This window comes from Saimiri boliviensis, chromosome 4 (genome assembly GCF_048565385.1).
Source record: "Saimiri boliviensis isolate mSaiBol1 chromosome 4, mSaiBol1.pri, whole genome shotgun sequence".
Lineage (NCBI taxonomy): Eukaryota > Metazoa > Chordata > Mammalia > Primates > Cebidae > Saimiri > Saimiri boliviensis.
In genome coordinates, this window is record NC_133452.1 from 4,653,287 (window position 1) to 4,680,517 (window position 27,231).

The window sequence follows — 27,231 nt, forward strand, 5'->3', positions numbered from 1 at the left end:
TTCCAAACCATGTAGGAGAGAATAATGTCTGAAGAAATAAATCAGGAACTTTCCAAAGAGGACACATATTCATTACTAAATCAGGGTGGGAGATCAGATCTCCCAACTTGCACCCCAGTTTTACATTAGTTTATTAACTTTTCACATGACTTTTGTTTATGTGTAACCCTAGTTCATGTCCTGGGATTCAGCCAACTCAGGATATACACCATCTCCTAAGCAGGTGTCCCCTTTTTTAGTGCTTTAGACTTCCAAGGCTCAGCTGAAGCTGCTTTAAGTTAAATTCTCCTCCTAATCCATGGGTACCCACTCCTGGGCTGGATGCTGTCCTCCTGACTGGAAGGCTGCCTCCTGCATCTGAGTGGACCTGGTCTGCACAGATACTGGAAGCCTTCCATGAACGGCCACCTGCAGAAAGCACTCCGTGTGCGAGAGAAGAAGGTTCTAAGGAGAGAGCTGGCGGGGGCAAAGCCTTCTGTGCTGGAGCTCTCGCCCGGAGTGCTTCCTAGGGAACAGGTGCACCGCTCACACCTCACGTGGGGTTCCACGGAAGCAAGCTCATCAATCATTCTTATGATAGGAATCAGAAGCCAAAAATTCCAGAAGCTCTCAGTGTGCAAATAGAAAATGCTAAATGCTGCTCTAGACCATGTTACTGTGAGTGAATTGTGTTGGTTAAAAAACTTACAGCTGCCAAGCCATAAAAGCCTGTTAAAACATTTAACAAAGACTATACTTTTGTGTATGCTGGAAGGATAAAAATTGTAGTACTTTTGGGCTTTCCTATTCAGGTCAAAGGATACATTCCATTTTGTTATAGACATTAAAATATATAAAAGAAATAGGCCATATTTTCAAAAAATCTGACTTTGTCTTCTAAGGAAGAAAACCTAGCAATGATAAGGCAGCCAGCTTAATCAGGACAAAGGAAAAGGAAGAGCCTGGACTAGACACATGCAAAATCGTAATTATTTTTACCAGACGCCTCTTGCATCAGCATTCTTGTTCCTCCTCATGTTTTAGATCTTACTGTAATTACATAAAATTTTAGTTTTTTTATTTTCTCATTTTTCCCTTATGTCATTTTACTTCTGGTCAACAACAAAAGTAGCCGGAATGATGTTGAAACTCAAGAGGTAACTAAAGATGATCACTTTATTCATCTTCGGATGAGTTATTTTTCTGCTTTCTGATAAATTTCTGGACACTGATGATAAAAAAATGGAAAAACACTTTTATTTACTATGCCTCCTACATGCTTTTGAGACACCTCATGATGTCACCTGTAGCTCATAATGAATGCATGACATGTTTATGATACAAATAGAGTTCTTCTAAAGAGATCTCCTATGTTTTTATTTTTGAGTTATTCTCCGTCTGGGGGGTGATCAGTGGGAGACCGCACTTCATAAGGTCTGCGGTGGTCTCCCCGATCATCGTCCGATGTGTTGCACTGCGTGTTTTGCTGTGTGAGCCGTGCCGCCGACCCCTTACAGGGCATCTGCCAAGGGCACCTCCTCCAGCGGGTGTACCGAGACTCAAGAGAGTTGAAGAACCAGGGAATAGTTGTAGTAACAAGTATGGTGAATTGCCTTGTACTGTGTGCTAGGTGGGTTTAAGAGATAACTCATCTCCGATGGGTGAGTGTGACCGATATGGCTTATTTACGATGTTTAACTGCTTTCTTCTTGCCGTGGAGTCTATATTCCCATTGATGGTGGAAGCAAAAATAACATTTTTCTCAGGTAAAGGCAACGATCTTTTCTGGATTGAAACTATCCCTTTTGGAAAAGTTGAATTTCCGAATTCATCAACTCACAACTCAGATGATTTACTAGGGACGTTTGCTCTTTGCTCCTTCTTCCAAAGTAGGTGTCTGGTGGCAAGACAGATGTGATGGCTTCCTGGAGTCGGCGGCAGGGACCACACATCACCGAGGCTGTCACTGGACTCTGGGCCAAGGCCTCAGTCCTCTCTGCACCCACTGCTGTGAGGCCAGCTTAGTCACGCCCCAGGGCATGGCCAAGACGGAAGTCCCCTCTGCAGCTGGCTTTGTCCCCCCATGGCATTTATGTAAGATTCAAGCAAGTCCCCCACCTGGCCCCTGGCTTAGACTGTCCACCAACAGCAATCTTGGCTCTGAGGTCACCTTGTGTCTCACCTTGATGGTCCCTTGGTGGCCTCAGCTCTCAGCCACCTTCCTCAGCAGGTGCACTCGGGAACTTCCATTACCTGAAACACTGGAAAGAATTCTGCCTGAAGCCACACTGTCGTTTCTCCTTGGAGGTCGAACATCACCTTGGTGCAAAGCACTCCATAAGGCTTCCTCCCAGAGCCTTCCTGTTAGGAAGCAGGTGCAAGCTCCTCTGCTCTCTGACTCAATTCTGCCTCCATCCCAGCCACACCCACCACTGACAGGTGGAATCCCCTCCCCAGGAAGGGAGAACCAAAACCCCTTCTCCTGGTGAGGTCTTCCTCTCGTTCTCCATTGACAGAGACTTATGCTTTCTTCTCCTGATGCTGGGAATGTTCTCTACGTATCCTGAGATCTCTTCACCTGCACTGGATAATAAAACTCTTGGTTCAGGTCTCAAGGTCTTATTTTGGTTTTTATTAAGTAGAAGATGCGTTTGCAATTTAGATATCTCTTGTCTATTAACACACACACACACTACATATATGTGTGTGTGTATACATATATCGTATATATATATACACACATATACATATGTGTGTATATATATGTTGAAACTCAAGAGATAACGAAAGATGATCGCTTTATTCATCTTTGGATGAGTTATTTTGAGTTTTACACACACACACACACACACACACACACACACACACACACACACATACAATTCTTTGCATCAGAGAAGTCCATTGTCAAGATTCAGTCGAATTCTGATTTGGCAAAGTTTTCTCCTGTTCCCTATAATTTACATATAGTATTCTGAAAATAAAATAGAAACTTATGCCTTTCCAGTCTGTTTGATAGGAGATTATCTAATGTTACCCTTTCAGAAGGCCATACTTAATTGGTGAGATGAATGATTCTGAGGTAAGTGATGTCTTGCTGTGTCAGGAAGTAAGAAAGCTGTCAAAAACTAATACGATTGTGTAAAGAGAAGCCCCTTCCCATTGGCCAAAAGTATGACAATTTCGACATCAAAAATAACAGTGATTATCACATATTAATGCACATTGAGTGAATGAAAATACATGAGTCCATAATGAAACTCACAAAGCAAAATCTAGGGAAATACTTTTATACCACAACTTGAGATGGCTACTAAATCAACTCATTACATTAAAAATTTGACACTGAAGGGCAATCATGGTTACCTTCTCTTTCCAATACGAACTGCATTTGGGATAATGCAACAGCAGAGTTGACAAGAGAAAGCTCTATTTTAAAAGAAAAAAGAAAGGTCATCAATAATACAGAATAAGTGATAGAATTAGAAAATCAACATTGGATGCATATTAATCCAGATCTGGACATTGTTGTAAAGGAGTAAAAGTAGCTGTACAATGGAAGGATCATATGTTTAATCTCTTAACCCACTGTCAATGTTAGCATCAGCAATGGTGGGTCAACCCGACTTTATGCACACAGCATCACTTAAGATGTAGTCTAACTCCATATGTCTAATTTGAATGTATCAAACCTTTAGATCTGACTTTCAGCTTACAGGAAATATGGGAGATAGAGGATAAAACAAAATGACTCCACAAGAAAATACCTAGACATACCCACACGATGAAGTATAGTCTTTATCAATAACTGCATGTCAATGTGGCAGATTAGAAGCAACCTAAAAAAGGCAGCAAGGTACAATGAATGGCCCTTGACTGTATCCCAAATACTTAAGCCAGCTAAAGAGACTGTTTGGAGCAACTGAGTACATTTGAACATGGACTAGGTATTAGATAAGATGAAGATTCATTGAAATGGAAACTTGGAGCTTATTAACTTAAAAAAAAAGTGGTTATAAAATTATGTGTAAAAGATAATTTCATTTTAGGTGTGTGTTTGTGTATATATAGAGAGAAAAATATATGAATTATATTCAATAATGTTTTTACTGTGCTAATTTCTGGATGGTAGAGACATGGTATTTTAATTATTAAATTTCTGCTCATGTGAGGGTCATGCAGTAAGGCCTGAAGGATGTATTTATTAGTTTTTAAATAGCCTTTAAATAAAACAGGTAGTTTTATATATTTATCATGTGCAATGTGATGTTTTGAAATTAACATATACATATCCTCACAGAGTTGTCATTTTGTGGTGAGGACACTTAAAATCTACTCTTTTAGCATTTTTAAAGAAGACAATATGTTCTTATTAACTGTAATCACCATGTTTTACAAGAGCTCTCTTTAGCTTATTCCTCCTGTCTAACTGAATCTTCCTAACCTATGACCAACGTAGGGGAAAGTCTGTGTGACATTGCTGTAGGCAATGATTTTTTTTGTTATGACCCCAAAAGCACAGGCAACAAAAGCAAAAATAATAAGTGGGATTACATCAAACTAAAAGGCTTCTGCACAGCAAAGGAAATAATCAGCTAAACGTATCTTTAAACGTTACAATAGCACATTATGGCAGCATGGCGTTTTCACAGTTGCTAGAACGCAATCATACACAGTTCCCCACTTGGTCTAATTGTTTCTCTATGAAGTAGACAAAGCAACCATTATTGAACCTGTTTGCCATATGTATGTAGAGAACTAGATGGCTTAGTGACTCTATTAGTTATCCATTGCTCCATAGCAAATGTCTTAGTCTAGTCAGGCTGCTACAGTCAAATACTATAAACAACAAAAATTAATTTCTCACGGTCCTGGAGGTTGGGAAGTCCAAGATTAAAGTGCTGGCAGGTCCTCTTCCTGGTTTGTAGATGGCATCTCCCCACTGTGTTTTCATATGGTGGAACGGGCAAACAAGCTCAGTGGATTTTATTATATAAGACACTAATCCCATTCATGAAGGCTATACCCTCATGACCTAATTACCCAAAAAAAGGTCCCACCTCTGAATACTGTTACCTTGGAGTTTAGGATTTCAGCATATGAATTGGAGTTGGGGTGACACAAACATGTAGGCCATAGCAAGGAATCACCCCTAAATTTGCTGACTTGAAAAAACAAGCATATATTGTTTCTCCCAGTTTCTGAGAGTTGGGAAGTCAGGAGTGGCTTAGCTGCTTGGCCTTGTCTCAGGGTCTCTTACGAGATTCCTATCCAGATGCTTGCTGTAGTTACAGCACCTCAGGTTTTACTGGGACTGGAGGAACTGCTTCTAAGGTGGCCCCTGGCACATGGCTATTGTCAGGAGACCTGCTTGATGTGGAGGCCGGCCCTCCCCAAAACGGGTGGCCCAAGGAGCAAGGAAGCAACCAAGTCAGAAGCTGCAGTGTCTTTAGAATCTGGTCTCAAAGTGACACCCTCTCACTTCTGCTGCATTCTGTTGGTCATACAGACCAACCCTCTTGTGCAACGTGGAAGGAGTGAACACCAGGAGGTAGGGGTCGGAAGCCAAGATGAGTTGGATTCAAGGTCATTATCACACTCAAGGTTATACCAGCTGGCAAAATAGAAGAAACTGAAGTGCTGTCTTCTGAGCACAGACTGGAAGATTTTCACCTCACTCAGACTTTTCATTAAAGGACCTTAGCCTCTTTAAATATAGAAGGTTTTTTTTTTTTTTTTTTCCAAAATTTTTCTTTGCAAAGTGACATATTTACTGCAGTATTTGTATGACATCACTAAACACAGAGTTGGGAATCCAACCAGCTTTTTCAAGCAAGAGTGTGTCAGCATGAGTGGCCCCCAGCAAACCATGGACAGTTTATTATCAGTTCGTTGTAAGTGCATTATAAGTTATGCTACATTATATCAGAACATAATGTAATGTATGTATAATGTAGTAGGACTATAATGTAGCAGAACTTATAATGTAATGTATGTATTTCTACATTAAAAACTGTAGAGTTTATGGGAAAATGGGGTTAGGGACACAACATTAAAAAACTTTATTAGTATCAAAAAATAAAAGATGAGTAACCCAATAAAAATGATAGCACACATAGTTATACATGTCAACTGATTAAGAAAGCCATAAATAGTACAGTAAAGACATCAGTGTGAAAAGATCACCTTGAGGAAGACCCGGAGTTTGCTTATAGGAGTGAGTGCCCCATGCCTGGGGGCCCACCACGCCCACCTCCCTGTCAGCAAGAGGAAGAGAACCCAAGAGTTTCCAAGAGGAAAAGAACAGAAAACTGAAGGAAAAATACAAAGTAGCTGAGATTCAGGAAGAGATATTAAAGAGAAGGTGATAAGGTTTGGCTGTGTCTCTACCCACATCTCATCTTGTGTTGTGGTTCCCATAATCCCCACGTGTCCTAGGAGGGACCTGGTGGGAGGTAACGGAGTCATGGAGTTGGTTACCCTCATGCTGTTCTCCCGATAGTGAGTGAGTTCTCACAAGATCTGATGATCTTAAGAGGGGCCTTTCCCCATTTTTGTTCAGCACTTCTCCTTGAAGGGGGTGTTTGCTTCCCCTTTCGCCATGATTGTAAGTCTCCTGAGGCCTCCCCAGCCATGCTGAACTGTGAGTCAATTAAACCGATTTCCTTTATCAATCACCCAGTCTCAGGTATGTCTTTTTGAGCAGTGTAAAAACAGACTAATACAGAGAAGACACAGAGCTGTGCAGCCAGGTTGGTGGCAGGAAGGGCCATCGTTCGTGTTGTTTTGGACTGCAGGGAGGAGTGTGTGATGGATAATTTTAGGTGTCATCTTGACTGGGTTAGGTGGTGCCCAGATCACTGGCAAATCACGATTTCTAGTTGGGTCTGCAAGGACGTTTCCAGAGCAGATTAACATTTGAATCTAAACACTGAGTAAAGAAGATCTTTCCTCACCAACATGGCAGGTATCACCTGACTCACTTAAGTCTCCAATAGAATGAAAGGGTGGAGGAAGGGTGAATTCATGCTCTTTGTATCATCTCAGACGTTCATCTTCTCTGGCCCTGAAACACTAGGTTCTCTAGGCTCTCAGACCTTTGGACTCTGTACTTATGCCACTGGCCTCCCAGGTTCTCAGGACTTTGACCTCAGACTCAAGATTTTTGTACCACCAGCTCTCTGGTTCTCAGGCCTTTGGATGCAGACTGAGTTGCAGCATCAGTTCTCCAGTGTGTAGGCAAAGCCCTAAAACCCTAGAGAGAGTAGTGATAGCAGGTATGGGTGGGTGTGGCTCCTTGTCCTGATGAAATGCATATGTGTGAGATTATCCTTCCTACAACATTTACCTGGCTTCTGAACAACAAAGTGATGCCTGAGCAAACCGATATTGACATGACCCTCAAATTGTTCCCTAATTTACCAATCACAGTGGAACAAATCCTCATTTTCAGAAGAAGTGTTATAGCAGAATGGGCTGTACTTACACCCTGGAAATTGGCAAACACCATAAATCAGGCCTTTCCTCCTGGAAAACCTTGTCACAAATACCTACCAGCACACTGTCGAGGTTAAAGCACTCTATGCAGGTTGGCATATAATAGTTCCTAATAGATGGTCAGAATTAGCAGTACTTTTCCCAAGAAGAAGTCCAGTGGGATTGAATGGAATAAGCTGAAACTGGGAACAGAAGAGGCAAGGGCAGGTGAGCAGAGGCCTGAGAGCAGGGGCAGAGCAGTGAGCCCAGGCGGGCACACACAGCAGGGCCCACTGTCCACAGTAGGTGGCAGTCAGCACAGGGAGGCACACACTGAACACATCTGGCCTCCTTCTGTGGGTGCAAAGAGGCACTAAAGATGATGTGTCACAAATTATCAACATCCTTAGTAACTGTTTTCAAGGCAGAAACAAAACAGGGAATGATAAGAAGCTTCAGGGAAACCATTTTGTGAAGGGGTGTGTGTGTGTGTGTGTGTGTGTGTGTGTGTGTCTGTGTGTCTGTGTGTGTGTGTGTGTTTATGTGTTTGCGTATACATATATACACACACATATACACATATGTACACACACAACCTTCACAAATTAAATAAATATATTTAAAAACAGATATATTTAAAATATATGTAATAAATATATATACTCATAAACTGACATTTTAATTCCCCTTCTACCCCAGCACACATATGGTATACTACAGCGTGGCTGTTGGCAGCCCTAGCTGGAATATTCAATAAATGAGACAGTAGCAGACATTTACTGAACAAGGCTTTTATGAGAAAACCCCAAATGTGCATGTTTTGAAGGTGCTTGCCAATCATGCATGAGAGTCAGTGTTGTGTCCAGGAGTGACTGTCCTGATGGCCTTGCGAGATGATGGCTATATGGAGAGGAACAATGACTGAGGCCAGGTGCATCCCAAGTGGCTTCTGCACCTGGAGTGCCCAGGGAAGACCTTGGTGCTGGGGGATATTTGGGTCTGCTCTTAAAGAAGGGGTGAAATGGCGGGAGATGGGGATGGCCCTGAGGGTGAAAGGTGGCGCATTAGGCTATTCTTGTATTGCTATAAAGAGACATTTGAGACTGGGAAATACATACAGAAAAGAGGTCAAATGGATTTACAGTTCTGCATGCCATACAGGAAGCATGGTGCCGGCACCTGTTCAGTTTTTAGGGAGGCCTCTGGAAGCTTACAATCATGACAGAAGGCAAAGGAGGAGCAGGCACATCACATGGTAAAACCAGGAGCAAGAGGGAGTGGGGGAGGGAAGTGTTACACACTTTTAAATGACCAGATCTCTTGAGAACTCTATTTGGAACACAGCACTGAGCCATGAGGGACCAACCTCCATGATCCCAACATCTCCACCAGGCCCCACCTCCAACATTGCAGGTTAAGATTAAACACGAGGTTTGGCTGGAGACAAATATCCAAATGATGTCAGGTGGGCCAAGAGGCAGGGGGCATTTTCGAATGACTGGAGTCCGTCTGGTTTAGACAGAGAGTTCTACCTCTTGAAGACAAGCCCTCAACAGCCACAGAAACAGATTTTTGATTTCAGAAAGGCCCAAGTCAATTTTTTTTCCTTTGGATATAGTATTAATGAATTATGAAGAGCTCCCATCTGCCAAGTCTTGTTCTAAGTGTTTTACTGGTATCATCTCATTTAATCCTTTCAACAACCCTATGGGGTGTGTAAATATTGCTATACTCATTTATACAAGGAAATGGACCCTAGAAGCTTCAGTAACTTGCGTAAGGTCAGACGATTGCATGTGAGTTGTGGGCCCAAATTCCGGACAGACTTCAGAGTCTGAGCTCTTAACTGTCCCTCTGCACTGCCTCCCCTACTGTGCTCTATACCAAGAAATGTTGAAGTGTGCGTGCAGCAGTCCTGAAGTTGATGGTGGGTTATGTTTCTTCTAAAGGCACTATGGAGATGAAATAATTTCAGTTCTACCAGTGTTTTTCATAGAAACATGGCTATTACAGCATAAAAAGTTGGAGAAATTTTACCTTTCTTTCCAGATTCCACCAGTGATAAAGGCTGCTGAATTGTGCATATTATTGGTTCTCTTCCCACAACTAATCACATTTCACTTTATTCAAGACCTTTTAAAAATGGGACTGCCGGCTGAGGGTAGAATGGGCAGGCAGGCAAGGGCCCTGGAGAATTTACAGGCAGGCACAGGCCAGAAGCCTCCCAGGAAAGAGGAAGCACCCCCCAGAAAGGAGTACTCTGTGGGTTCCAGGCGGCCGAGGAAATGAGGCCGTGAGCGCCGCCACTGCACGCCCACGGGCACCAACGCTGCCAGTGCGAACAGAAGCGGAGCCCGCAGAGCGCCAGGCTGCACCGGAGATGCATCACAAAGCAAAAACGCGCCAGAGCCTGGCGGGAACTTTCCGAGAGGGCATGTCTCAGACGCAGGGCTGTTGTTTCCAGCAGGTTCCAGCTTCAAGTACGAAACCACCTTCGTTGATGTTCTTTGATTTTACTTTATGCTCAGCCTGGTTGTTGGCAGGTGGCTGCCTGTGCCTCTGTGCGCCCTTGATTAGTTTCCACTGCATGTGTTTTAATACGGTGCTCCTTTTTCCACATTATTTGGGCCAAGTCTGTCTGCAAAGATTCAGTTTAATACAAATTTGAGTCTAGGTGCTATAGCCCGGAAATGTACTAAAGACGCTGCAACGTATTGCTGAAAGAATCTTTATTCTGAATGCGAAGCAGACACCTCGTAAAAAATTCTGGAGTAATAAAACAAGCAAGGCTCATGTGCTCAGTTTTGGGGATGCTCCAGTTTAAGGGCGTAGTCATTGCCATGGTGTCAGGTTTACCCGTTGCCCCCCTCACACAGATGTGGAACCGTGGAGAGCTGAGAGTCCTATGACCTCTTCTGCTGCCCAAGAACTTGGGGTGGGTGGTAATTGGAGAAATCAACGTGTTCAGCTACAAAGCAGGCTTCCATTGCTGGAGTGCGGTTCTGTGGGATTCTCCACAACGATCTTATGGCAGAAACAAGAGCAAGGACTTTGGGAGGCTCCTATGAGTAGCCAAAAGGGTTCTGGAGTCAGGGAGCCTCAGGTCACAAAGCCAGTCCTGTGGGCTAGGAGTTGTGGAAGGGTAAAAACGTGACTGCGCATCCCGCAAGACCCTTTCCTTTCCTACATCTCCTTCCGACGGGTTTTCGGAGGCCAATGCAATCCGTGCCGCGGGTCAAACAGTCTTCTAACAAATGACGTGCAGATACTGCTTATTTTGCAGGAATACAAATGCTAGAAGAAACCAAGTCATATTCATTGAAAGCAGGTGACAGGTACACCAGAATCTCAGAAATCACTAAAGATCTTATCCATGTAATCAAAAAACACTGAAATAAAATTAAACTATTGAAACAAAATGTAAAAAAAAATTAAAAAGTCCAAAAAAATTTAAGACAGTTCAGCCGTTTCATTTCTCCCTTTATAATATTGTATCTAGAAATATATTTCATGTATATATGCAAACATTTTAACAAATGTAACAATGTGAGGTTGCATAACACTGCTTACTGATTTACAGATATAAATACAACTACATAGAGGCACACATGCAAGTGCCCCTGGTCCTGTACAATTTCACCATCCGGACTTGCTCTCTGAACTCAAGAACAAGAGGTTTTGGAGAGAAAGGGATACTTGTATACATGGGTGTATACATAGCTTTTGGGTTATGGTTTGTCTTTCAAAAGAAGGATATTACACATGGTTCCTGCATCTTGGCTCAACCAAATAGCACTTCCTAGAAATCTTACTAAGTCAACTGATATATTCGAATGAATTCTTTGTGCTGGTTACATAATATTCTGAGGTGTAGAAGTGAAGCAACAGCATATTTTATTCAGCCACTCTCCTATTGATGGGTACTTATGTTATTTCCAGTTTTTTGATGCCATAAACAGTACTGCAATAAATATGTCCAATTTACTAAAGATTTTATTTCTCCAAATAGAATTGTATTTCTCGTCTCCACATAGAATTTTATTATCTCCAATTTCATTTAACCTGCCCTTCCACACACATACTTAGATAATCAACCTGATTATATGTAGTGTGTGTGTGTATGTGTGTGCACACATGTGTGTGTGTTGTTTATTTTTGTTTTATTTTTGATGCTGTTTTGCTCTCTAGACTCTGAACACTCCAGGGCTTCTTTAAATCTATTTCTTGAGTAAGCACTTGACAAGAGGCCAGGGCCCAGTGTTCTAGAAGGCATCAGTCCAGGCCCCCTTACTGAAGGAAGCCTGGGTGGGTTTTCTGGGGTTCACATGGGGACCTGACTGGTATCCCAAGTATAAGGGCCCTGTTGTCCAGTGAGCACCGGGGCCCAGGTGCCCTCAGCTGAAACTCATCCAAGATTAGTAACATTCCAGCCAAATTCCAGTTTTATTGCATTATTTCATTTAAAATTGCATGTATAACATGGATAAGCTATAAACAGAACAGCGATTTTAATGAAAACAACAAGAGATATGAGTGGATGTTGCCTTTATTCTAGTTGGAGACAACCATATTTATACAACTGGTTTGGAGATGCCCACGATGGTCAATGGACTCCACGCTACGGTTCCATGAAGCAGTGTTTGCTTCGGGTGACAGAGTTGCTCTGGTCGCCCACAAACTGCTCTGCTGGTGACCTGATTTCACAAGGTTGTTTTACTTTGGGTTACTGCTGTGTTCACAGTTGTGCTTGGAGAATGCCAAAGTTCATTGCTCTGTTTGCAAAGATGTTTGGCTTGTTGGAGAGATAAAATACAATATATTTAGACTTTAGATATTGACAGTCCAGCTTTTGACTTCTGAAGTCTTTGTAGAGAGAGAGGAAGAAGGAGAGATTGACAGAGGACCCTCCTGTGGTGTGAGGTCTGGGCTGATGTCTGGATTTTTTTTTAAAAAAACATTTATTATCAGGTTTTATACAGAAGGAACTATTTTGTAGAGCTCTGAATTTAGGCTTTGACAGATAAAAATGTCTGAAATGAACAAGACTAGTTTGGTTAGCTTTTATTAGAAGGCCAGTTTATAGGTCCTTAATTGTATCCCGTTTACAGAACTGGATTGTGTGTGTGTGTGTGTATGTGTGTGTGTGTTTTGTGTTTGTGATTTGCTCTTTTGACAGGTTTTGTGCAATTGACAACAGCTCTTTCTCAGCCTGTTTTTCTCTGGTGGACAGAATGTTCACTGTTAATTAATTCTGTTGACTCTTCATTCATTCAACAAATATTTGTTCAGCCCTACTATGTGCCAAGCACTGTCTGGCCTGTAAAGATGTCAAGACATGTACCCACTCTTCCAGTAAATATTTCTGTTATAAGTTGTAAAAATATTCAGTGACATAAAAGTAAGAAAGGTTCTATTAAGAACAGGTTGCTTTTTAAAATATGTAAGTTTATTTTGGACGCAATATGAGACTGAATTCAAATGCAAAGTTGTTTTAAGAGAATGTGAAAATCTCACCATTCAACGACTTAGGAGAAAAATTACTCTGAGAATTAATAGAAGCTAAATAAAAGAAGAGAGTTAAAATCTGCATGTTTGGGGGGCAAAAAGGAAACAAAAGTCTTATTTAGTCTCAAGTAGGTGCCACCTGGACCCTTCCATATTCAGGATTAGACACGTGGCAATGGCATGTGGAGCCTGCTGGCCTAGCCCAGCGGGTTACAAGGCTCAGCTTTCCTCCAGCCCGCAAGGGGTGTCTAAGACCTCTGGGATGCTACATAACATGCGAGCAGAACTGCCTCTTATGGGGCAAAACAATTGTCATGGTCACCCCTAAACTATACAGAGGAAGAACGTTGTCTAAGTGCAAGCAAATGGTCTTCCAGAGTTTGTCATGGTCACCCCTGAACTATACAGAGAAAGAACTTTGTCTCAGTGCAAGCAAACGGTCTTCCAAAATTTGTACAAGCAAGTTCCCAACAATATAAGCTGCAGATAGCCCTAAGCAAACCATCTCTCCGATCGTAGCAGGGGTCTTATTCTACCTGCATGTTCCTTCCAAAGCACAAATGCCTTTCTCAGAAGGACGATGGAAGATACCTGACAAGAGTGGCAATGATTCACACTATTGGGTTGAAAAGAAGGATGCTGGGGAACAGTGAGGTTCCCCAGTCAGTCTCTAACCATTCTCTGTCATCATTGACTGCCCTTCGTTTGCCAACACAGTGAAATCTTGCTCCTACAATAAATGTAAGAGGCACCATCTTCCTGGGCTGCAATCACCTCTCTCTTTCCTTTCTTTTCACAGGAAGATTCTCTTTGTGAATCTTTCCTAGTCCCACCACCCTGCCTGGCAGCTCCCCCCAACACACAATGGACAGAGCCCAGAGGACACAGCTGTCTCCTGCTGCCAGATCTGGTTGTCTAACACATGGGTGTGGCATTTGACCCTCATGACCATCTGTTCTTTTTTCTTCCTTCCCAAAAATCTTCCTTGGATTCCTTTTGTCCTGTTCTCTTTCTCCCTCTCTGCATTTATTATCTTGCTTTTTTTTCATCTTAAATAATGGTGATATCCACATCCTTCTCTTTCTGTGACCTCCCACTCCACATTCTCTCCATGGTTCATCACATTCCTCCCTCTGGCATCAGTAAAATGGATTTCACATCTCCAGCTCAAATGTCACCAATTCTGCATGAATGCATCAAAGGCTCCGTGCACAAGGACTGCTCTAAACCCAACATGCTGCCTCCTTTTTCTGACTTCTGTTCTTCCCCACTCCCTGACCCATCTGCTTCTTTCCCTCATTATTAAAGTTATTACCATCATCCAACTTTGATGAGTTTAAAACCTGGAATCCATCCAGAGTTCTTCCTTACATGTGTCATTTGTATCCAAATGACAATAGTCTTAGTTCGTTTTGTGCTGCTGTAACGAAATACCATAGACTAAGTAATTTGTCAACAATAGAAATTATTTGGCTCACAGTTCTGGAGGCTGGGAAGTCCAAGAGCAAGGGGCTGTATCCTGTGAGAACCTTCTTGCTGTGTCATGCCATGGTGGGAGGCGTCACATAACAAGAGCCCAAAAGAGACATCAAGGGGGCCAAATTCATCCTTTTTCTCAGGACCTTCTTCCAAAATCACTAACACACTCCTGATATAATGGCATTAATCCATTGACAGGGGCAGAGTGCTCAGGACCTCCTCACCTCTTACAGATTCTACCTCTCAGCACTACTGTATTGGAAATTAAGTTTCCAGTACATGAGCCCTGCTTCTGTTCTCCCAGTGAAAGGTCTCTCAGCCATACCCCCTCTCCTCCATTCGTGCTATCCCTGCCTTAATTTTAGTCCAGAATCATTTCTTGCCTGGATTTTGCCCCCAATCTCCCTTTTCCTTAGAAAGCTATCCTCCTCTCTAAGGCCAAAATGTTTTTGAATTCAAACTTGATCCTGTCTTTCCCCTGGATAAATCCTTTAGTGGCTTGCCACTTGCTATGACAAAGTCCTCGGTGTCCTTTGTCATCCAGCACCATCTCCTGTGCACAGACTTCCAGTTCTTTGATTATCTTATCCTGTGCCTTTGCACATACATTTTCTTCCTTGGAATAACTTCTTCCTACTCCTATCTTCCCTACACTACTTCGAGTCTTCTCATTCTTCAAAGAACCCAAAGATGGCCTCTCTTAGAAGGTCCTCCCCAGTTCTCTCTTGCTGGTAGAGAGTGTTGTGCCCTTTCCTGTGCAACCTCCTATGTATCTGGTGGGCCCTTTCCATACTCTATTACACGTACTGGTTTACAAATCTGTACCCAGCACTAGACTGTGAACTTCTTGAGGGGAGGAACTATGTCTGGTAACTACGTTCTTTGTAGCTTCATGGAAGTAGTGCCTAACACACAGGAATCTTTTTGAGCCCCACGTGTGCTATTGTTTCTCATGCTTGAATATGTGTTCTTACATTAATAATGGAAATGATAGTGCCATTCCTGTCAACCTTACAGTTGACACTAAATGTGAGGCTACATGTGACAATGTGTATGAAAATGTTTCTCAGACTTAACGTTTCTAACCCAAAGCAAGATAGTAGTACTAGTCTTGTTTTTTCCTCCTTTCTGATTTTGAACAATAAACCACACTTGGAGCCCATCCAGGGCATTGCAGAGAGTGGCGGGGTGGAACAAAAGCCACAGATGAAAACTTTGCTCTCCTAAGAACTGGGTAAGTATCCAGGAAAGCAGGATTCTGGGTAGAGTATGCTTTCTTTGGTCTCAGTGAAGTCTTCATTCCAGCGACCACTTGTTTATGGTAGTTTAGAAGTGCCCGCAGTAAAGCAAGATATAATAAATGCAAAATTAATTTTTTTTAAACAGTGCTGAGGGAAATAAAGAAAGTTGGATCCAGAGAGTTCTTTTTTTTTGTCACTATCACTAGTTTGAAATTGATGGTAGTAGAGGCAAGTTCAAAGACGAAGCCAAAATTTCAGGCAAAATATCAAATTCAAACTCAAGGCAATGACTGCCATTTCGGTGCAGCTAAAGATCCCCGGGGAATACGGTGATGACAAACCTCAAAAGAGGTGACTGAGGCCAGGCACGGTGGCTCACACCTGCAATCCCAGCACTTTGGGAGGCGGAGGTGGGCAGAACACTTGAGATAAGGAGGTTGAGATCAGCCTGGCCAACATGATGAAACATTGTCTCTACTAAAAATACAAAAAAAAAAAAAAAAAGATCAGCCATGCATGGTGATGAGCACCTGTGATCTCAGCCACTCAGAGGCTGAGGCAGGAGAATTGCTTGAACCTGGAAGTGGAGGTTGCAGCAAGCCTGGGCATCGAAGCGAGACTTCATTTCCAAAAAAGAAAAAGAAAAAACAGGAGGTGATTGATGTTTCAAAATGAAAAACTGCAAACTGCAGCCATGTTTGTGTCCCAAAGTTTATGTTCACAAACCGCCCGTGCTGTGCTGTGCCTGTGGCTGGCCCCAGGGTGCCCCTCAAAGCTGCTGTCTTGGTTCTGACCTTCTACCAGCCACAGTTGGAAGGTAGCCTGAGATGTCTCCCGTATGCTTCCTTATTCTGGAATGCTGGGTTATATTCTTGTTGTGTATAAATTTTCTTCCTATACAAATGCTAGCCTAAAAATCCTGTACTGAAAGATCTGTATATTCTGTGAAGTTTGGGCTGTAAAAACCCAGAAGCGTTCTGCTGACAATTCTTTCACCAGGGAGAGGTTCCTCGGGGGGAGTGCCTTTAATTATGTATATTTTAAAATGAATTTTCAGGTCTCTGCTTTTCATGTGAATTTGTTTGAATGTTTATAAAAAATGAGAAGTGATGCTTTTTTTTGAAATTATATTTTTTCCCTAGACGTGGGCATATATTTTTTAGGCCATAATATAAAAGATTAACTGACTTGAGTTCCTTTGCCCTCCAGAGGTCTAGAATGAGAAACACTAGAATTCCCCGGTAATATCCAAATTTATTAATGAATGGGTGCATGCTACGCTAGCTACCAGGCAAGGTGCTCAAAAAGAGAAGTAGGTTTTAGTTTCTCCATCAGGCTTTTCTCAGCCAGTTCTCTTCCCTCTCTGGAGACTGTGATCTTTCACCTTCTCTTCCTGGCCTGGTTCCTGCTGACAATGCCAGGACTGTTGCAGGTCTTCTCACGTCTCGACACCCCGAAAAGCCGTTTTTCCTTCCTTCGCTGCCCGACCACCCAGGTAGAGGGGACTTTACTGAAAGACTTGCTGCCCACTGAGTGCTCCGCAAAGGCAACTCCTAATGTCCTCAGGTCCTCAAACCTGGGGAGGGGTCTGTCATCTCCCCAGAGCAGGACTGAGCCCAGGGAGAGGCCTCTTTCAGGAGCCAGTGGCCGCCTGGCTCTCTCTCTCCTCTTTGGTCTGCCTCTGCCCTAGTCCTGGGTGAACTCTGTCTGGTCTCCTTGGAAGGGTCGTGGGAGGGGGAATGTTTGGAGGTGGGCAACCCGCCATCCACCTGCTCTTGCACCAATGTCCTGAGTCTTTAAAGACTAAGCCCCTTGAAAACTCAAAACTAGTTCTCCCTCAAAAAGTCCAGCTCAGGCCAGACATGGTGGCTTACATTGTAAAATCCCAGAACTTTGGAAGGCTGAGGCAGGTGTATCACTTGAGGCCAGGAGTTCGAGATCAACCTGACCAACATGGTGAAACCCCATCTCCACTAAAAATACAAAAATTAGGCTGGTACAGTGGCTCACACCTGTAATTCCAGAACTTTGGGAAGCTGAAGGAGGTGGATCACTTGAGGTCAGGGGCTCAAGACCAGCTTGACCAACGTGGTGAAACCCCATCTCTACTAAAAATATAAACATTAGCTAGGCCTGGTGGCACATGCCTGTAATCCCAGCTACTTGGGAGGCTGAGGCAGAAGAATCGCTTGAACTCAGGAGGCAGAGGTTGCAGTGAGACGAGACTGCACCATTGCACTTCAGCCTGCGCAAAGAGGGTGAGACCCCATCTAAAAAAAAAAAAAATCCAGCTCTCACACATCAAAACCTTTGGCTGTCCACACTATTATTCTGTTCCAACTTTTAACAACACAGATAAAAAAACTTAACAACGTTAAAAAGCCTTATTAACCTCAAGACTTGATGTGGTGCCATTCCTAGGCTGGTATTTATCATGACTCTCCACCAAAGACAGAGGGCAGGAAGATGTGAACTTCTTAGGCTGAACGTTGCTTCAAGAACCACTTCACTGGGCAGTTTATGGTTCCCTGTGTGGGGCTGCATTTCTTGTGACCAGCACTATCTTGATGCTTTCTGCTTTTGTGACCGTTGTGACTGTTCACTTACACTTGCCAAGGCTGTGATGTGCCTCCACTCACCTGCCTCATGAGGGGATTCTGACCTTCCTGACATCTACCACCTGCCAGTGACGAGAGCCACAGAGTGTGGCCTCCTGCTGGTCTGGTTCGCCCTCTGTTCTCTCTCATTCTTGGTTCTCAACAACTTCCTGGAGGTTTTCCCTCTGGATGTGGGGGGAGTGCCCGCCACACTGGACCACAGCCACGCTTTGAAAGGAGAAGTGACTGTTAGAGAAGCAGCTCCTAGGAGAGCTGGGTCTTTGTCAGTTTTACTTTGTTTCTTTACAATAGAGCCTTTTCACATGTGACCTTTTCCGCACAGACCCTTGCCTTCTCCCGAAGGTATGAGACAAGGAATGCAGATGTCAGCGATGCCTCTTTAAGGTTGCAAGGAGCTAGTGCTGCACATAGAAAAACAGTCTTAAACCTTACACACCTTGACTAGTTCCCACCTTCCATGTTCCCAGCTGCAGGTAATAGGCACTCAATAAAATTTTATGACAAATCACAGAATTATTTCTGCCTGAAATCCTTCGTGGAATGAAGTGTGAGTGCAGGACACATGTGCAAACAAGCACAGACTCCAGGGCCCGTTCACTCTGGGGCAGCATGTAGCTCCTTTTCTTCCTTTTCGTTTTTCAGTAAATATGTGTCGAACACCTACTATACGCCACGCCAGTTACTATTCTAGACAGATGCGGCATCTATTCTTGTGAACAGACACTGAAGAGGTACCTGAATAAATAGGATGTCAAATAACAGTGAGCGCAGCCAAGGAACATAACAAGGTGCTCACGAGTGCCTGGTCCGAGCTGCGTCCCTAGCCAGGGTGGCAAAAAAGACCCCTGAGGTGGCCACACCTGAGCAGAGGCCTAAAGGATGGAAGGAGACCACAGTGAGAAAGTGGATGGAAGAGGAGACGGACCAATTATTTTCTACAATCAAGTCATATTGGAAAGGCGCGAGGTCCTCATCTGATATTGCAGAGGCACAGGGCCAGGGCATGGTTCCTAAAAGGCATCGCCAGTGCTCGGCGCTGTCTCACTGTAGTTCATGGGGCTGGCTGGTGCTCCCTGCGGTTGCCTCAGCTTCATCAGCACCACGGTGGCTTCCCAGGTCCCAAGTTACGCCAGGCTGAAACTCCTGATCCTGCCAAGAGCCACAGTGAGGTGCTCCCTGTGTGTCCGTGAGCCAGGAGGCTTTCCCGTAGCTCCAGCCCTCACAGCCTCGCCCTGTTATCATGGGCAATTAAAGTGCTTAGGATTTTTTCACTTGAAATGTTCTGAATGCAAGTAAGTTGCTTTACAAAAGAACAGAATCTGTTTCTTTCTACCACTTGCTTCCATGCACAGCCAGCGCTTTCATCAGCGGCGTTTGGGAAGGCGTGCCCAGCACGGGCTTATTGGAATATTGATGAAAGCAGACCTTCAGCATCTTTGGAAGAAAACAAAACTTAAGGAAAACGTCTGAGTTGTGAAACTTGAGGCGACTCTGTGGACTGTGAATTCAGCAGGGAAACAACACATTGTTAATTTTCTCTCCTTATTTCTCTGTTTTCTTCTCTGATCCAGTCGGTCATGTCCCTAGACCCAAAGACGACATGCAGAGGAAGGAAATGCCAGTGTGTGCTTCCTGCCCGCTGGGAGGCCCCCACACCCTCTCTCTTCTCTTGGGCCACTGGTCCCTTTTCTTCATGAAGCCCCCTGCTGGCGTCCTTGGCAGCTCCATGGAGGTGAAGAGGGCAATGAATTCTCTTCCTCCACATAACCCTCTAGGCTTCCTGGTGAACATGGAGAATAAACAATTTTCTTCACTTAGTCAGTGGCTCAGGGATCTGTGAACCTCCCCATCTGCCACCCTCATGCCTAGCGTGATGTGTGCCTGGTCATTAGGGGGCACACTCTTCCCACCTGGGCGATGGCAGCTCTGATCCAGCCCGGTGCTAGGTGGCTGGCATCTGCAGGGCCCATGCCACGGGCTGGGTCAGATTTTCTTGCATGAACACAGCCATGCATGGGGATGTTCCCCGGGGTGGTGAAGTTGGGTGTGTTTATCCAAATCTGGTAGGAATAGATCCTTCTAAGAAAATATGGTTTTGACTTCATGATTTCCCAGCAGCACCGAAGGCCCTGCCCAGAAGGGGCTGCTAGCTGCAGGGGTCGGGGGGCGTCGTGGCATCCAGCCCCACACAGTGCTCACTACAGTCCTGTGGGCAGCCTGGCTCAACCTGAGTCACCACAGTGATTCTGACAGCCTTCGCAGCAACTTTGCATCATTCTATTCCAAGTACGGGACGTGTCTAGAACGCCAGGGCAAGAGAAATCATATTCCCTGCATAGGTGTCCACTCTGCCTTCCTCAGAAGCAAACAAACACATCTAAGGACGGAAAAGGCTCGGCCCCGTGGATGATCCTTCTCCGTGTCCAGTCACTGCCCACACTATCCTCCAACTGACCGCACTTGAGGACGCCTGCGTGCTTTGCCAGCATGTCGTTTTAGTTCTTTTGTTTTCTACACCGACCACCTCATTCACAGTTTACTGAATGCCTTCCACTAGGCCAGAGTGAGGCTGCGGACTGCATTCATTTCTTGGTGAATGCTATTGTGTGCCTGGCCATGAGTTCTGTCCTCCCAACAACGCTTATGCAGGAGGTCTCGCTTTTTTGTTTTTATTATTATATGTTAAGTTCTGGGGTACCTGTGCAGAATATGCAGGTTTGTTGCATAGTTATACATGTGCCACGGTGCTTTGCTGCATCCATCACCCTGTCGTCTACCTTAGCGATTTCTCCTAATGTGATTCCTCTTCTAGCCCCCCACCCCCTGAAAGGCCTCCCTCTGTGTGTGATGTTTCCCTCCCTGTGTCCATATGTTTCCATTGTTCAATTCCCACTTATAAGTGAGAACATGTGGTGTCTGGTTTTCTGTTCTTGTGTTAGTTTGCTGAGAATGATGGTTTCCGGCTTCATCTATGTCCCTGAAAAGGACACGGACTCATCCTTTTTATGGCTGCATAGTATTCCAAAGTGTATGTGTGCCACATTTTCTTTATCCAGTCTATCAATGATGGGTATTTGGGTTAGTTCCAAGTCTTTGCTATTGTGAACAGTGCTGCAATAAACATATGTGTGCATGTGTCTTTATAATAGAATGATTTATAATCCTTTGGATATATACCCAGTAATGGGATTGCTGGGTCAAATGACATTTCTAGTTCTAGATCCTTGAGGAATTGTCACACTGGCTTCCACAATGGTTGAACTAATTTACACTCTCACCAAGAGTGTAAAAGTGTTTCTATTTCTCCACATCCTTTCTAGCATCTGTTGTCTCCTTACTTTTTAATGATTGCCATTCTAACTGGCATTAGATGGTGTCTCACTGAGGTTTTGATTTGCGTTTCTCTAATGATCAGTGATGATGAGCTTTCTTTCATATATTTGTTGGCTGCATAAATGTCACCTTTTGAGAAGTTTCTGTTCATATCCATCGCCCACTTTTTGTTGGGGTTCTTTGATTTTTTTTTTCTTGTAAATTTGTTTAAGCTCTCTGTCGACTCTGGTTATTAGCCCTTTGTTAGATGGGTAGATCGGAAAAATTTTCTCCCATTCTGTAGGTTACCTGTTCACTTTAACAAGTTTCTTTTGCTGTACCAAAGCTCTTTAGTTTAATTAGATCCCATTTGTCAGTTTTGGCTTTTGTTGCCAATGCTTTTGGTGTTTTAGTCATGAAGTCCTTGCCCATGCCCGTGTCCTGTATGGTTTTGCCTAGGTTTTCTTCTAGGGTTTTTATGGTGTTAGGTGTTATGTTTAAGTCTTTAACCTATCTTGAGTTAATTTTTGTATAGGGTATAAGGAAGGGGTGCAGTTTCAGCTTTCTGCATATGGCTAGACAGTTTTCCCAGAACCTTTTATTAAATAGAGAATCCTTTCCTCATTGTTTGTTTTTGTCAGATTTGTCAAAGATCAGATGTTTGTAGACTTGTGGCATTATTTCTGAGGGCTCTGTTCTGTTCCAATGATCTATGTATCTGTTTTGGTACCAGTACCATGCTGTTTTGATTACCGTTGCCAGGTAGTGTGATTCCTCCAGCTTTTCTTTCTCTCTTTCTTTCCTTTTCTTTCCTTTCTTTTTTTGTTTTTCTTAGGATTGTCTTGGCTATGCAGGCTCTTTTTTGGTTCCATATGATTTTTTTCCCCCAATTCTGTGAAAAAAGTCAGTGGTAGCTCGATGGGCTCCTAACCATGAGCATAGAATGTTTTTCCATCTGTTTGTGTCCTCTCTTATTTCTTTGAGCAGTGGTTTGTGGTTCTCCTTGAAGAGATCCTTCACATCCCCTGTTAGCTGTATTCCTGTATTTTATTCTCTTTGTAGCAATTGTGAATGGAAGGTCACTCATGATTTGGCTCTCTATTTGTCTGTTATTAGTATATAGGAGTGCTGGCAATTTTTACACATTGATTTTATATCCTGAGACTTTGCTGAAGTTGCTTATCAGCTGAAGGAGATTTTGGACTGAGACAATGGGGATGAGATCTTCTAAATACACAATCCCGTCATCTGCAAATAGACAATTTGACTTCCTCTTTTCCTAATTGAATACCCTTTATTTTTTTTTCTTGCCTGATTATCGTGGCCAGAACTTCCAATACTAAGAAGAATAGGAATGATGAGAGAGGGCATTCTTGTCTTGTGCTGGTTTTCAAAGGGAATGCTTCTAGTTTTTTTCCCATTTAATATGATATAGGTTGTGGGTTTGTCATAAATAGCTCTTATTATTTTGAGATACGTTTCATCAATACCTAGTTTATTGAGAGTTTTTAGCATAAAGAGCTGTTGAATTTTGTCAAAATACTTCTCTGCATCTATTGAGATAATCATGTGGTTTTTGTCTTTGGTTCTGTTTATGTGATGGGTTACGTTTTTTTATTTGTGTATGTTGAACCAGCCTTGCATCCCAGGGATGAAGCCAACTTGATTCTGATGGATAAGCTTTTTGATGTGCTGTTGGATTTGGTTTGCCAGTATTTGATTGAGGATTTTTGCATCGATGTTTATTAGGGATATTGGCCTGAAATTTTCTTTTTTGGTTGTGTCTCTGCCAGGTTTTGGTATCAGGATGATGTTGGCCTCATAAAACGAGTTATGGAGGAGTCCCTCTTTTTCTATTGTTTGGACTAGTTTCAGAAGGAATGGTACTATCTCCTTGTACTGCTGGTGAAACTGTCTGGTCCTGGACTTTTTTAGTTCGTAGGCTACCAATTTCTGCCTCAATTTCAGAACTTGTTATTGGTCTATTCAGATTTGACTTCTTCCTTGTTTAGTCTTGGGAGGATGTAAATATCCAGAAATGTATCCATTTCTTCTAGATTTTCTGGTTTATTTGCATAGAGATGTTTATAGTATTCTCTGATGGTAGTTTGTATTTCTCTGGGCTCAGTGGTGACATCCCCTTTATCATTTTTTATTGTGTCTCTTTGATTCTTCTGTTTTCTTCTTTATCAGTCTGACTAGTGGTCTATCTATTTTGTTGATCTTTTCAAAAAATCAATTCCTGGATTCATTGATTTTTTTGAAGGGTTTTTCGTGTCTCTGTATCCTTCAGTTCTGCTCTGATCTTGTCTTCTGCTGGCTTTTGAATTTGTTTGTTCTTGCTCCTCTAGTTGTTTTAATTGTAAGGTTAGGGTGTCCATTTTAGATAGTTCCTGCTTTCTCTTGCGGGCATTTAGTGCTATACGTTTCCCTCTACACACTGCTTTAAATGTGTTCCAGAGATTCTGGTACGTTGTGTTCTCATTCTCATTGGTTTCAAATAACATCTTTATTTCTGCCTTCATTCGTTGTCTATTCAGTAGTAATTCAGGAGCGGGTTGATCTTGTCTTAGAGATGAGGAGTCAGAAGCTCCAAGAGGCTGATTCACTCACCCAAGGACACACAGCTTCCAGGGGAAGAGCTCAGATGGAAACAGGACCCATGTGGCTCTAATGTGCACCATGGTTTAATTCTTCATCTCTCATCCCAGCAAGACTGTACTGGAAATTTCTCAATCGGAAGGATCCTATCTCATTCTCATTCATTTCCCTGAGTTCCTTATGGGGACACACAGTGTAGTCAGAGCTGAGCAGTTGCTTGTTGAGAAAAAATTGCACTCTACTCTGAGCTCCTCAAGCCCACTATAGTTCCCGTCACTCAGAAGAAGGCACTAGGGGATGTTTGCTGGGTTAAGAGGGGATGTGAGGGAGTCAGAGGTGCTCCAGACATCGGCCACCAGCAGCCGGGGTGTTGACACCACCAGGTTTCAAAGTTGAAGACAGCTTTGCCTTTTATTTCCTGTAGAGTGGATGCTTTTCAGGAGATAGCCCCCTTTTGCTCTGTCACGGCCTTTTGAGAACATGCTATTCTTTCGTTCCAGTCTAATAGCAAGTTTGGAGGACCAGCTCTAGGCAAGCATGAGGGGCTGACTGGCTCACACCCCATGCCTGGTGGTTAAACAGGGGGTGTCTGAACACTTGCTGGCCTGAGGGCTCCCTGGGATCCTGGAGCGGCTCCAGCAGGTTGTGCGGAATAAAAACACATAGGACTGACTCTTCCCTTGGCCTCATGTGGGTTTCATGAACTCCCTTTTATTCTCGTCCTCCAGTCAATCTACTCACAGTGCAAGTAAGAATGATTCTTATGCAGGGTAACTTAGAGATCGCATCTCCAACTCCAGTGAAGACCCCTAAACAGGTACCTTTGAGGACGTCCATGGAGGACCCATGTTTTCCCCCTTTTTACTTAATTCTGAGTGTGATGAAGCTAGGACTTTAACATACTTACTTTAAATGTGTAAAATACTTACTAAAAATGTGTAGTGCATACACAGCATATATGTATAATTATACATAAATATGACACATGAATATTAAATATGTTTAATTATATATAAATAGTACATATGAAATTACATATAAAATAACATAATTTAAAAATATATATTGTTCTAGACCAGGTGTGTTGGTTCACCCCTGTAATCCCATCACTTTGGGAGGCCAGGGTGGGCAGATCACTTGACATTAGGAGTTTGAGACCAGCCTGGCCAACTCTGTCTCTACTAAAAATATAAAAATTAGCTGCGCATGGTGGCAGACACCTGTATACTCAGGAGGCTTAGGCAGGAGATGCTTTTGAACCCAAGAGGTGGAGGTTGGAGTGAGCTGAGATGGCACCACTGCACTCCAGCCTGGGTGACAGGGCAAGACTCTTCTGTCTCAAAAAAAAAAAAAAAGCAAAAGTAAAAGAAAAGAAAATATATATTTGTATATGTCATTGTTAGTTAATATTCATGTAAGAAAAATGAGAAAATACAGACATAAAAGCAAGGGAAAATACAAGATTTCCCCAATTCTGCCCACAGACCGACACATGAAATACCGTATATTCTTCGAATTTTCTGCATAGTCATTTATACATTTTTATTGTCTCCAAAACTAATGTTCAGTTGTTAAAAAAAAACTGCCTTTTAAAAACTTTACTTTATTGTTATTGTTTTTCCATATCAAAAACATAGTTTTATATAATCGTTTTGATATATAATTTTAAATAATTCATTTAACCAATTTGTTGTTAGCTTTTAGGCTGCTTCTAACAGCAGTGTAACTAATATGCTTATAGTTAAATCCTGATAGGAGTACTTCACTATTTTCTTAGAATGAATTCCAGGTGGTTTAAGGGCTAGCATGTGCTTTTTAATGAATATTAATATGCTTTCATAAGTTTGTTTCTATAGTTAGAAAACTCCAAGCAACCCTCTCCCACCCAGCCAAAGTCTTTTACATGCAACTGCAAAATCTGTAGAAATGCAACATATTTCCATTAGAAAATGAAATCCTTTTTTACGTAAAGTTTATACATCATCATTATAAAACAGAATTACCTTCAGTAGCTCTGAGGCTTAAAGATCTTTGCAGTGATCCATGAAGTCATCCAAGGATAGCAGAGCTGAGCCTGTCTGACACATCTTTGATGCTGAGCATTGGGTGGGATTGGATGGAAAATCTGATTTTTCTCGGGTTGAATGCTGAGCTCTAATTGCCAGTGGCTGGACGCCTGGTTTGTTTTTCTCTTCCTGCCGTCCAGTTCAGGCACACATAGGTAGAGTGTGAACATAGGGTGTGTTCAATCTAATGGCTAGGGTTTCCAAATTAACTGTAAACTCTTAAGTCTTTAAAGGTCAATGGAACATTTTGTTCTTTTGTTTGACTTTTCCATTTAAAATGGAACTTTTGCTTATGAGAATTTAGACATTGTCACAAACACTGTGGAAAAAGTCAAAACAGGAGAGTTTTCTCAACACTAAAGGACATGTACATATTTAGTTATAGATTAATGTGGCTAACGGGTGTTTGTTGCCAGATAAGAAGGGGTAGTTTACAGCTCCAAGTAAGGATGAATGGCTTCTTAGGAGAACTTGCTTTATCAGTGAACATCTCAGGTTGTGCCTTGATTTGGGGCCTCTCCTGCAGAAGAAGTCTAAGATGGCACCATCAGCCACTGCTGCTGGTCCTATGTTCATCTCACCTTGCCAGGGGTGCTCCAGGCAGAAAACAGCTGGAAAACTGGGGTCCCAGAGAGAAACAAGTACATACACTGCACGTTGTCTGTTGAATAAGATTTTTTAAACTTTTATTTTAAGAAAATTGAAGATTGCCATACAGTTGTCAAAAAAATAATACAGAGCCTCATATACCCTTCACCCAGTTTCCCCCAATGGTACCTCTTGCATAACTACAGCCTGATACGACAATCAAGAAATTGGCATCGATACAATCCATCCACCATATTCAGATTTTCCAATTGTTGCTCGCACTCATTTGTATGTATTTAGTTCTGTGCGGTTTTATCACACATGAAGTTTGACCACCACTGGAAAAGTCAATATTCAACACAATTC

The 27,231-nt window shown here is 42.8% G+C and overlaps 1 protein-coding gene and 1 pseudogene across 7 annotated transcripts in view; both read left to right on the top strand.

The window, feature by feature from the left end:
* PDE10A (phosphodiesterase 10A) overlaps positions 1-27,231 on the top strand; it is a 656,074-nt gene that overhangs the window by 39,375 nt on the left and 589,468 nt on the right. The window lies entirely within an intron of this gene.
* On the top strand, positions 397-25,624 carry LOC101043980 (putative transcriptional regulator encoded by LINC00473; annotated as a pseudogene).